Source organism: Erpetoichthys calabaricus, chromosome 17, assembly GCF_900747795.2.
Source record: "Erpetoichthys calabaricus chromosome 17, fErpCal1.3, whole genome shotgun sequence".
Taxonomy (NCBI): domain Eukaryota; kingdom Metazoa; phylum Chordata; class Cladistia; order Polypteriformes; family Polypteridae; genus Erpetoichthys; species Erpetoichthys calabaricus.
The window spans coordinates 97,413,359-97,426,454 of record NC_041410.2 but is presented as its reverse complement, the minus strand read 5'-3'; positions in this window follow the sequence as shown (position 1 = coordinate 97,426,454).

The following is a 13,096-nucleotide window of genomic DNA, read 5'->3' as shown; positions in this document are numbered from 1 at the left end:
CTGGGATACAATGGTGCCCTTACTGCGAGGCAGCAGCACTACAACTGAGCCACCATGTCGCCCATCACTCAATCATTCAACCCTAATTTTATATTCTTCACCATTAACATCACGCACTGCAGCATCAAATACACAAAGCGGTTAGCACCCAATGCAGCTCAGTTTGGCCTTGAAGATTTGAAGGGTCACTGATACTTCTGAAAAGCCGCTACCTATAGTGCGTGAATTGGTCAGTTCCTGCTCTTTAGGTGGGCAGCTCTCTGGTGTGGTAGTAGCCCTGCTGCCTTGCAACGAGGAGACTGGGGTTCAAGTTCTGGGTACTTCCTGCGTCAAGTTTCCATTTTCTCCCCATGTTCTTATGGCTTTCCTCCCACAGTCCACAGAGCTGCACATTAGGTGAACCCGTGATGCTTAGTCGGCCCTGATGTGTTTTTGGGTGTGTCTGCCCCTGCAATGGGTGGCCGTCATGTCCGTAGATTGTTCCTGCCTTGCACCCTGTCACTGCTGGGATGGGCTCCGGCTCCTCTGTGGCCCTGCTCTATTTAGAAAATGGATGGAAGGATGGAGGTGCACACATTAGATTAGGGGCTCATAGTACACCCCTGACAAAATTTTAACAATGGTTTTGTGAGTCTTGCTCAAGGTCAGACACAGTGCCTGATATAACACTACATAAGGTGTATGACTTGGCCACTTACTGTGTGGCCTTATTAAAGCCTGGAGCACTAGTTATTTATTCACCTTATATAATTTCTTGTATTAAGAATTTGTTTTTCCACATACCTTGGGGGGGGGGGGGGGGGGGGGTCAGAGGGCAGGATCAGCCATTGTACAGTGCATATGGAGCAATTGCAGGTTAAAGGCCCTCGCTCAGGATCCCTTTTGGCAGTAACAAGGATTTGAACCGGCAACCTTCCAGATACCTGGTGCAGATCCTTAGCCTAAGGGCCACCACTCTGCTGTTACAACAGGACACCATTGTGTGTCATTAAGTCTCTGACTGTTATTTAACATGTCACATTAGCGGCTCCATGTACTGCATCTGCCAGTCATTTACTGCTACATAATAAAAGCTTTGCTAGTCTTAGTAAGACTCCCCTGTTACAACACTACATGTAGTGTATGCTTTAGTCTTACTGCTGTGTGACACAACTTTAGTAAAAGTTTCATTTCATAAGACCTAAAAAGCCAATAACATTAGACAATTGAGCCTAGCACAGTATAGTATATTGCATCTATTAATCGCTGACTGCTACACAAGACGACCCACACAAAGGCGCAGTAAGTGACAAATAGGCCACAGCAAGCCATTAAAATTCCTAAAGTGGCTGCTAGATGCACTAGAACATGCCTTTTAAATATTACCAATAATTTATGGTTGCCATATACAGTATGTTTGACTTATTCATGCAAGAGTAGCGTATGTAATTAGCCTATCCTCCTGTATCTGTGTTTATCTGAAGTACTGTATGTTAAAGGCAACAGAAATGTACAGCATCTTTTATTGCATAGAGGCGAGACTGCACAATAACTGACTTCACTTGTGGAGGACATTGAGCTGCTCCACGTCCTTGCCCTGGATAAGTGGGCTAAGGAAATGGATGGATGGATATTTTTCCAGAGTGTAACTGGCTCTTGCAAGTACTGTACTGTACAGCAACTGTGAATAATAGAAGCCTTACTGAGCCACATTGTTGAATCCAAAGTCTCACGTTCAGGTCTTGGAAGGCAGGAGTCACTGACCACTTTCTTAATTAAAAGTCTGTTCTTGTGAATTAAGCATATGTCACTTATTTAGGTGGTCTTTTCCTGCTCTCATCCTGCTGGTAAAGCTGTTCCTGTCTAGAATATACTTGGGGGGGGGGGGGGTGGGGGGGTGGGAAGCCAGCGAGATTAATATTGACTGCATACTCTTTCATCCTGAACTTCATGTATTCAAATTGTTTTACTTTAGGGTGAATACATGCAGAAGCCACTGTTAGCACATTAGCGGCCATAGCTTTATATTCTTATTAGTATGCAAGTGGAGGATGCCTTCATGCGAGGTTACTTAATATACACACTATTATCCATTTCTGAGGAACCGACAGCTTTATCACCGTTTTGAGTAGGACACATCAGTCTCATAAACATAATCTGCTAGGAACGTATTGAGGAGATTTAGGATGTTTATCATCAGTACGTGGAGGCTTAGGTGGCCCTCCATTTAAAAGGCAGGTTCATTCAACTGCAGCCATGTGGTTCTAATTAAGACATTAGCTGGAATGAAAATCTGCCATCTGTACAAGTTATAGATCCATCAATTCATTCCATCCATTTTCCTAACTCACATGTCCAGGGCAGGTTTGCAGGGAAGCTGGAGCTTATCCCAGCAGTCAATGGATGCAAGGCAGGAATAATGAGGTTCCATCCATCCATTTTCCTAACTTGCCTATGCAGGGAAGCTGGAGCCTAGCCCTCCAAGCATAGGGTGCAAGGCAGGAACCATCCAGATGCAAATAAAATATGTTAAAAAATTCAAAGTCGAGTGAAAGCTTGTAAAACCATCACCGACCATAAATTCTAAGCAGCAAAACCAAAGTTTAACAGGTCTCCAGATAAAAAAAGAAAACCTCCGTTCAGGTCAACATGAAATACAGCACCACTTTCAGGTTATTCTACCAGCCACGGCCCTCAAATTACAAATGAACATCCCTAAAATAGCCGTAAAATCAATGTGAATTAGTAATTGGTATCTCGCTGAATCAATGGAACGGAAATTGCCGTCAAGAGCAAAAGTTCAGCAGCGGGTTTGTCACATAATGAGAACGCGAGACGTCCTCGAAGAAAGAAAGGCACACAGGACCCCCAGATAATCCAAAGAAAAGGAGCCGCTCACCCGCGAAGTCGTGCGCCAGGTCCTTGATGAGGTGCCCCACAATGGCATAGGCAACCGCGACCACGACGAGCGCAGCCATGAGGAGGTAGAGCACCGCTTTGGGCAGCGGGATGAGGTCTCGTGCCGCCGGCTTGTAGTCCTTGTACAGCGCCTCATTGTTGGAGAAGGAGTACTGATACGCGTGGCCAGCCTCGTCCGTCAGGTTGAAACTGGTGATATTCTGGGAATCCATGATCCGGCACTTCTTGAAAATACAAAATTAGAGATGATAAAAGAGTTCAGTTTGATCTGTTTAAAGTAATTCATATTCTGAATGCTAGGTGGAGCTGAGCAGAGGTAAAGGCAGCCGCAGCCTTCTTTCCCTTCATGTCGGTCAAGTATTTTTCTGTTGATGTATTTGAAGTAAACGTGGAACATCAAAGCGCTAAATTTTAAGACACAAAAGTTGATATTTCGAAATTGACAGTATGGAAAAAAAATCAAATGATTTAAAAATACAATTTGTGTATCGCGCTCTTATCGGCACAAAGCGCTGTGAACAAATTCGCAGGTGAAAATGTAAATACAGATTATATTAATTACTAAATGTAGGAAAACTACGTAAACAGATACAGATTTGTTAAAATACAGAAAACAAATTAGAACGTGACTAACATAAATGGAAACCAACAATATCTGTCTGTCTTAATAAACAATCCCATACTCTGCTAATGAAGAAGATCGCGTCACGACAATTTAGCAATTACGGAAGACAACAACGTAATTTATGTGTTGAAATAATATGTAAAAACGGGTAACGGGTGATTTTCACTCTTAAAAATAACGTGGTTCTTCTGAGCGATGGCATAGGGGAACATTTGTTCGCTCCAAAAAGAATAATTCACGTGAAGCTTCCAGAAAGAAGTTTTGTTTTATTTAAACCTGTAATAGGCTCCATAAATAGACAATAAACATGTATGTGAAATACTGTGGGTTCCCGACTCTTTCTACATACAGTAACTCAGTTCAAGATTTCTTTATTTTCTAGTATCCTGCTATATCGCCTATAATAAAGATTTCTGTTTTATTCACATATTAGGAATCTTTTCAAAACCCAAAGAACCAATTTATTATACAAAGACATCTTCGCAGACTTAAACGGTTCTTAGTCAAGCAATAGTTTTATGAGGAACCACTCAACCCAGTAAAGTGCCATTTCAGAACCATTATTTTTAGAGTGTAGGTGATGTTAATATGAACACATTACCTGGTGGACAAATAAAGTTCCATCTATCTGTCTAGCTACTATGTGGTGTGTTTTCTATCTACATATCACTATATAGCGCCTTTCCTATCTAATATTAACAGTACACTTCATTCATATAGCGCCTTTCCTATTCCATCTATTATATAGTGCCCTGTCTATCTATCTATCTAATAATAATGGTATATTTTATTCATATAGCTCATTTCCACCTATTTATTACGTAGTGCCCTGTCTATCTATTTAAAAAAATAAAAACAATCAAATATTGATTTTGTAAGTCATTACCTTTCGTGTTCAGTTCCCGAGTGTCTCCATTTGTTGCGCTTTACTTAGACGCGCTGTTCGGCATGCGTTAGGATATAATAGTCACAATTTATATTGAAGTTGATTTGTTATCAAAAGTTCGTTTAGGGTTTAGCATTAGTTTTGATGTTAAGCGGCATCCATTCAAATCTAAATATTATTTTCCAGAAGGCGCAAGTATTTTTCAACGCGAGCGCTGTCCGAATCTCCTTCGCTTTTCCAGAGTGACAGACCGCAAGTGTCCGAAACGCCTGTCGAGTGAGCTCTCGCTGTCCGCGGTGCTGATCTCCGTGCCTTTACAATCGGCTCTCAGCTGAACGAGGCGTTGTGATGTGGCCTCCCTGTGGATGTCTGAAGTCAGTCTATTGGGCTGCGGCTCTTGTGCGCGCGCGCGTGTATGTGTTGGTACAGCCTCTTCGATCGCTATGACGAATTCACAACACATCCCATTGGATGCCCCGTGGCCTTGGTGTAAAAAGTCGCCAGGACGGTTCAGTATTTGGACACTGCAAAAACATAACATGAAAACTGAAGTGGGAGTGGGTTTTTAACGTGGAGACAGGCGCAGTATCCTACGGCTCTTAACTGGAGGAAGCTTAGAAAGCGAATGGAAATATGGGATGATTAAAGCAGTATTTTCTTCGAGGACCCATCACAACATTCGTACTACTTCTTTCATTTTATTTTTTTGTATAGTGGTCTTCAGTGAGTGTAGGGGCAGGGCGCTCTGACAAGTCCTCGGGTAACATGCGAATGAACATTTTACGGATTACTAAATACTGAATTTGCACAACGATTTGTTTAAACACATAGGAGAACAAAGTAAGCTGAAACTGACAAACATAAATTGAAGCTGATATGGGGGGGGGGGGGTTTGAGAGAGAAAAACAAACAAAGAGAAATGCGACAAGAAAATTTAAGAGCAAGAAGTAGATGATTTTTTGTTGAAAATAAGAATGACTGATCAATGCAACAACCAGGCAAACAAAAGCACACAAACACAACATGAAGATGTCAAAATGAAAACTCACGTATTGTGTATGCAAGAATATTTCTGACAAAACGAAATAAATGCGCCAATAAATGTATTATGAAATGTGACAATCAGTTCAAAGACTTATATGTGAGCATAGATAATGAAATGTGCGATGAAATATGTTTTTCCTGCTTAATTCTTTATGTATTTATTCCAGTTGGCAACACCTGCAACATGAAATAGGCTGGAAAATGAAAACTGTCACTTTCACCCATCTCAGTCAAGAGGGCGGGCTCTGGTGAGTCCTGTTTTTTGATTGGTGAATGGTCAGTGGAATGAAGGTTTTCTTTGCACCTGTTAATAGCACCTGCCCATCAGAGGCGTAGGTTTTCAGCACCCGGGGACAACTGAAGATTTCGCACCCCCTCCTGTTTGCCAAAATGCAATGGGGAAGGGAAATTTGGCACCCCCTGGATGCTTAGCCTGGGGACAGATGTTCCCCCTTGCCCCCCTCCCCAGCTACACCACTGCTGCCCATCACTTGCACACCACCACCTACCGAAGTATTGCTGCTGACCATGATCATCCCTTGATGGCCACGGCCTACCTTGTTTTAAATTGATAAATGTGTCATTTCATAATGCACATCATCTCACACTGAGGCAACAAACATGGCACAGTCCCCAAATCTCAATCCAGCAGAGTGTCTTTTGAGGAGCACATGCTTGATGATACAATTGTATGGTCAAGAAATCTGCAAGAACACCGTGATCCTATAGAGTCAGCATGGGGTAAAATCAGTATGGAGTGTTTCCAGCACCTTGTTAAAATCCTTGAAAAAGAAAAAGTCGGGTTGTTCTGGAGGCAAAACGGGGTACTACCCGGTACAAGAGAGGTGGACGCAAAAATGGAGTGTTCTAAATTTGGAATGTCCTCGTTCTACAAAAGTCATATACTGTAAATACATTTTCTTTGTGCACTGTTGGAGGAAAGACAGACAGTTAGTATCTCAGCTTTACACATCAAATAAGCAATGGGAGTGCAATGTTCCTCTAATTTCCAATTCAAACCCTTCGGTCTTAGAAATGCATAGTTCACATTTTTCTGAGTATTGGCATTTTATGACACAGCCGCAGAATTAAATTAACACCCATGTAGAGAAGAAGCACTCAGACATCATCTCACCTGGTTAAATATTCACAGTAACTCTTCAGGGCATTTTTTTTCAGTGTGCTGACAGGAAGTGGTGCAGGATTTCAATTAAATACAGAGAGGTGGTCTTGCCCCTTTGTCTCATCTGTGGTTTTGTAATGCCTCTCACACAGTGATTAAAAAAAAGCAGCATTTTACCTGCAGGACCCCTGGGAGCCCTTGTCACCATATTTTTAAAAAAGCAATTTAAATTAAGAAAGAAGCTTCAGTGAAGGAGTTTTGAAGGAGGTCAGCTGCAAGGTAATGTCAAAGACTTCATACATTTCACTTAATTCATTCGAGGGAGCCACAACATCAGCCAGAGACTGTGTGTACATAAGATCGGTGGATTCAAATTGCCTCAAAGGTGCTGCTTAAAATAGCAAAATCTAGACGAGGATCGGGTTGTGTAATCTCCAGATGAGGACAATGAGGAATCAACAAAGGTCATTGAAAAAACAAAAGTCATGGTAGTCCCCTTCAAGTTCATCCTTGTTTAGAGGTCATTTACATTGCACTTACTTGTTTTCTGTATGCAATGCTTTGCATTTTCTGAATTCTGCAGCACAAGCTCATGGCTCATCTGGTTTCTGTCATTTCAGAGTTAGCTATAAAGTAAAACAAATAATGTTTACAGGAAAGGAACTACTCTATCTATCATAACCAGTAGGGGCCACTTCAGACCCCCAAACCTCAGACAAACCACACTGACAGAACTCCCAGGTTCAAGAGACCTTTTATTTACAAAAAAAAAAAAAATTCTGCAAAATTAATATACTCACATTTTGTTTATGCTGGACTCTGGGGTACTCCAGTGGTAGAACATCTCACTCAGGGAGGCCTTCCAGGCCAAGCAGAACAGCCACAAAACAGGTGACCACTCTACAGTTCCCATGTAGCCATCTGGGAGTCCAAACCAGAGGGATATCAGAGGAGCACTGCCACCTAGCATACTGGGGAGACAGTCACTCGCAATAGGCGGCCCCTCTGTGTCCATCCACTATTCCTAGCTCCCAGTTGAGGCAGGTTGCAGGCTGTCTAACCATAATGGTGGCCTCCTGGCCCGGTAAAACAATACTTTCTATCTTAGCTAAGGTGCCAGTCCATCCATGTCTATCTCTTTATCTATCTATCATATAGACACTTCATATCTGTCTCTCTCTCTCTCTCTCTCTCTCTCTCTCTCTCTCTCTATTTCTTAAATAATACCTTTCATATCTGTCAACCTTTCTGATAGATAGATAGATAGATCACCAGCTGCAGGGGACCTTATAGAAATGGCAAACCTGCAAACTCAGAAAACAATTCCAACTACTGTAATGTGGCAATAGCGAGCTACTGACAAAGAGAGATGTAAAGTGCAAGACTCAATACAGCACTACTATATAATATATACACACACAGTATAAAATATATGGATTGTTGTGTGAAATGCGATTTGAATGTATTATGTAACTATATAATATTTTTGTAAGAGTATATAATTCTGAGATTACAAGTAAAGGCCTATGTTAGCAAAATGCACTTTATCTTACCATTTATATAATTGTTGTTGAATTTGATAGTAGTAATAATAATAATGTTAAATGAAATCTCATTACATATACAGCCCATTTGGATCGAAGATTTTAAAAATAAAATATTCAGTCAGTCAGTAAGTCATTTTCCAACCCACTATATCCTAACACAGGGTCACGGGGGTCCACTGGAACTTGAAAAATATAGCAAAACTCAAAGGTGAATTTGTCTCTGAGGTAATGACCCAAACATGTAATACAACTCAGTTAGTTTTATCCTCATTTCCCTTTAGCTGGTCTGTAAAAACACAGACCTCTCTACTTTTTCAATTCAAATATTAAATTGCAATATCCATAATGCATTTTTGCAATTACGCAGATATTCTATTTAGCAAAAAAGCGTAAGATGGATTATACTAAAAATAACACAAACCTATCACATTTTTGACATGTTTGCTTTTAAATCCATATCTAGAGCTCTCAGAAGTATTAAGCCCCATTAATTCCACAATATGAATCCCTGCCTGGATGAAGACTCTAAAATGACATCTTACACAACACTGCATAAAAATCCACAGTTCAACTGCTTCCATTTTATTATTATAAAAGAATATGTCCGAATGTCAGCCACTAGACACTTACTTAACAGGTCATACAAACAAAGTCATTTGGCAATGAAGATAAAAAGCAACAAAGCCTGAAAGTGCAGGACACCGCCAGTATTACATGGTTGTCTCTAACTGAATCTGAGTGGGTGGCTCAGCGATTACTGCGGCTCTCTCAGAGACCCAAAGAGCCGGTTACTGTCTGTGTGAAGTGTGCAGGTTCTCCCTGTGTTTATGTGGGGATTTTATCCCAGCGCTCCAGTTAAATAGTAAGTTAGCGTATGTTTCTTATCACCTGTACACACTACAATCAGATTCTTACTAGCAAGTCTAGCATGTCCTTGCAGAGTAGTAACAGTACTACAATTCCAAGAAAAGACACCCAAAACCACAGCAGCATATTTACAGTTTAACTTATCTATACAATTAAAGGTATGTAGCATCAGTATTGTCATATGTAGAGAACATACAGAAACTGTCACCTGCCCTGTGCTGTTCAACCTGTAAAACATTGCCACACATCTATTATTATCATCTTAGGTAATAGAATGTAAATTCCAAGGTTAGAGGTTTAGACTCTAGCATCATTTTACTGTGTGAATTATTTAAGCTGAGAACAATGATGTTTTATGTGTAAAGCAACATGTTGACTCTGAAGGACACTATATCAAATAAGAAGTTCAGTCACTGTCACTGACTCAATGAGTAGCCCTAAGGAGGTCTGTTAACCTGTATTATTTAGAAACTTTGTTTCCTATTGCTTTTATGAATGTCTTTCCATATTGTATTCTTCCTCCAAATTATACCCATAAATTCATGAAAAGAACAAAAAAATGTGGGGAGAAAACACACATTAACCTGTCCTTTATGTTGGCAATTTGTGTCATGCTTGGCATTATTTACAGAATGTTTTGTATTTATCATCTTCAGCCTTCAAGCCCTAGGGTCGAACTAAAACACTGAGGCCGCACATGCGAACACCAAGGGCCTGACGAAACAACCTGGAAACAGGCTAGCAGTGCCAGGCACAAAGAAATTTTGGCATACTCCAGAAAGAAATACTTGTCTAGATATTTCATTGAGCATATTTTAGAACATTGGATTTTGATTACCAAGTTGAATGATAAATCTTTTAAACAATACACTATTGAGAGGCGTCTACTAATTTATTTTTTTGCAAAACAGCACCCTCTGCTTGGACATAGGGGCAGTGCCCCACTTGCTCCTAATGCAAAACATTCAGATAATCCGAGTCAAAATGAATCTAAAAAAATGTACTATTTTGATTTGAATTAGGTGTATTTATTAAATAGATAAAGATCATACAAGGTTGCAATCAACAATGCAAAGACACAAAACAAGAAAGGAAAATAAATAAACACATAGCATTGCTCTTGGTCTTTGTTTCAAAGAGATTTGCTGCTGTTTCTCACCAGGTCATACCAAAGCACTATCCTGTCTCTCTGCCCCCAGCTTTCCTCCTGAATCTAGTCTCATGCCCGCTCTGACCTGAGGCAGCTTTTAATCACTGCCACAGGTCATAATGTAACTGAACATTCTCAAAATCAGTTATCCAAAAGAGAGAGTTATGGGGAGTCTGAGCTTATTCTGGCAATACAGAGCACAAAACAGGAACAAGTGCTGGCACCAGTCCATCACAGGGTTCACCTACGCACACTCACCCACACTTACAATCAGGCAGGGCCAATTTATAGTCACCAACTAATACAATTGATCTTGAACAATTCATATAACATATGTCTTTCAAGATGAAAGGCAAAAGGCGGAATACATGAAACACTGTCCACAAGAACAGGCAAACTTCACAGAAACGGCAACTTTTTCATTTAAGGACCACACCACCCTAAGGCACATTCTACACTGGCCACATCCTTTTTACCAGCCAGGGTTCTTGACTGTCCCCCCACTGGCTGGATGAGCATGATCTTACCTCCTGTTTGTTCTCCCTGGCCGCTCCCTTAAAAAGGTGTACGTTGACATACTGTAGATAACTTATCAGTGAACTATCACCAAAGTCGGAATTTTGCCACCATAACCTACCCATAAGAAACACAAAATATCACGGTGGAGGACCACGTCTGTTTGAACTATCAGCTGCTACTAACAATCCATTCAGTAAAACTTCAAAAGGTCTCATTTTTAATTTGCTTTACTGTTCTGAGACCATAGGACAGGGGTGTCCAACTCAGATCATGGAGGGATGGAGGGGCTGCTGGTTTTCATTTGAGACATTTTCCCTATTAGTAACCAATTACTTATGCTATTGGCACATACGATGTTGCCTTCATTTTAATTGTCTTGCATTCTAATTGTTTCTTTTCTTCCTTAACAAGCAGCCAAACAATAATGAGATGCAAAGTGAGCCATAAAATGACCGGGCTAAGTTAGATCTCATGAGCACTTGCATCTTTCTTGAAGCATCTACAGTATATCAATAAAATATCTGAAATGACAAAAATGAAGGTCTGAGAAATACATTTTTTTTTTGCTCTGGTCCAAAAAATATTTGGATGGTAAGCTCAGAAAAAAAGAACATCAGTTTTGAAAGTGATGGGTGTGGCAGAATGAGAAACTAACAGCTTTTTAAGAGCTAAGTACGAGATTGCTTGGATTTAAAATGGTGGCCCCCCAGGACTGTTTGACACCCCTGAGTTAGACAGTCATCTCTTGGTTTGCTTTGTAACTCGTAATTGTTTGGCTGTCAGTTAAGTAAAAAAAAAAGTCAAAACAAAAATTAAGCAAGTACTGAAATGGTTACTAATTAGGAAAGTGTCTGGAAAAAAGACCTGTTAAGTGAGATTTTCCTTTCTTTATGCTATTTAGATATCGTGTGCTGATAATGTACCACCATTACAAGACATCTTGTAAAGGGAGTATGACTACTTGCATGTTTAGCATCATGGAAGTTGTGGTGACATGGCTTTGGAGACCATCTGATCCAAGACCAGGTTATGTTGTCTATCATTGTGAAAGATCTATTGTTCGCTTCAGAAAAGTATTTTTTTTTCTGGCATTTTCTTTTCAAGCCTTTCTGTGTGACGTTTTGACCCAGTTTTCACCTTCAGGCTTGTTTAGTCATTCAATTGTTTTAGATGAGTGAATTCACCCCAGCTTTATCCAGATGACTGTGCTTCAACTGCGCAGCACAGTGGCGCAGTGGTAGCGCTGCTGCCTCGCAGTTAGGAGACCTGGGTTTGCTTCCCAGGTCTTCCTTGCATGGAGTTTGCATGTTCTCCCTGTGTCTGCATGGGTTTCCTCCAGGTGCTCCAGTTTCCTCCCACGGTCTAAAGACATGCAGGTTAGGTGCATTGGTGATCCTAAAATTGTGCTTGGTGTGTGGGTGTGTGTGTGCCCTGCGGTGGGCTGGTGCCCTGCCTGGAATTTGTTCCTGCCTTGCGTCTTGTGTTGGCTGGGATTGGCTCCAGCAGACCCCCGTGGCCCTGTGTTAGGATATGGTGGGTTGGAAACTGACTGACTACACCCTCATTTTGGGGAAATTAAAGAACAGTTAAACTACTTATTTAAAAAAAAATGATGGCATAGGTCATTTCAGCCAGTAAGGTTTCTGCATTCTCTTGCAAGCCTAATGGACACAGTCCTCATCCCAGTGAACCCATCAGAACCTAAAGTATTCACTTTAGGGAATTGTGGATGATGCAGTTTGCCTATTGGGCATCAAAGCCACAATCTCTAACAGTCTGTGTGTATGGTTTTCTACTCACAGAGTTATTATGCTGCTTCAGTTATACAATACAATACAATACAATTTATTTTTGTACAGCCCAAAATCACACAAGTAGTGCCGCAATGGCCCCTGCCTCTTGACAGCGTACCCCCCTTGACTCTCTAAAACCTTTTAGGGAAAAAAAATGGAAGAAACCTTGGGAAAGACAGTTTAAAGAGAGACCCCCCTTTTCAGGTAAGTTGGGCGTGCAGTGGGTGTCAAAATAAAAAGGGTAAATACAATAGAATATACAGAATAGAACACAAGTAATCCTCAATATAACTGAGCAGAATTAAACAGTAGATAATATTATATAATACGATTTTTACAGTAGAAAATGTATTATTTCAGCCAAAACTGCATATACTCCCTGTTGTATCTCATGATTTTATTGGTCCAGACCACCATCTAGAATTTGATAGGCCACCTGGACTATTGAGTAACAAAGTTTACATAATATAATGTGTACAGCAAGAAAGAACAACATGTTATTAATAGACTTCACAGAAAAAATCCTTTTGATTTCATTTTCATACATTTAAAAGTGTTTGTAACAAAACGATTAAACTAACTCTACAAATATGAGCAGTTAAGTGTAATCCACCTGGCGCTACTAATTTAACATTTGCACAAAC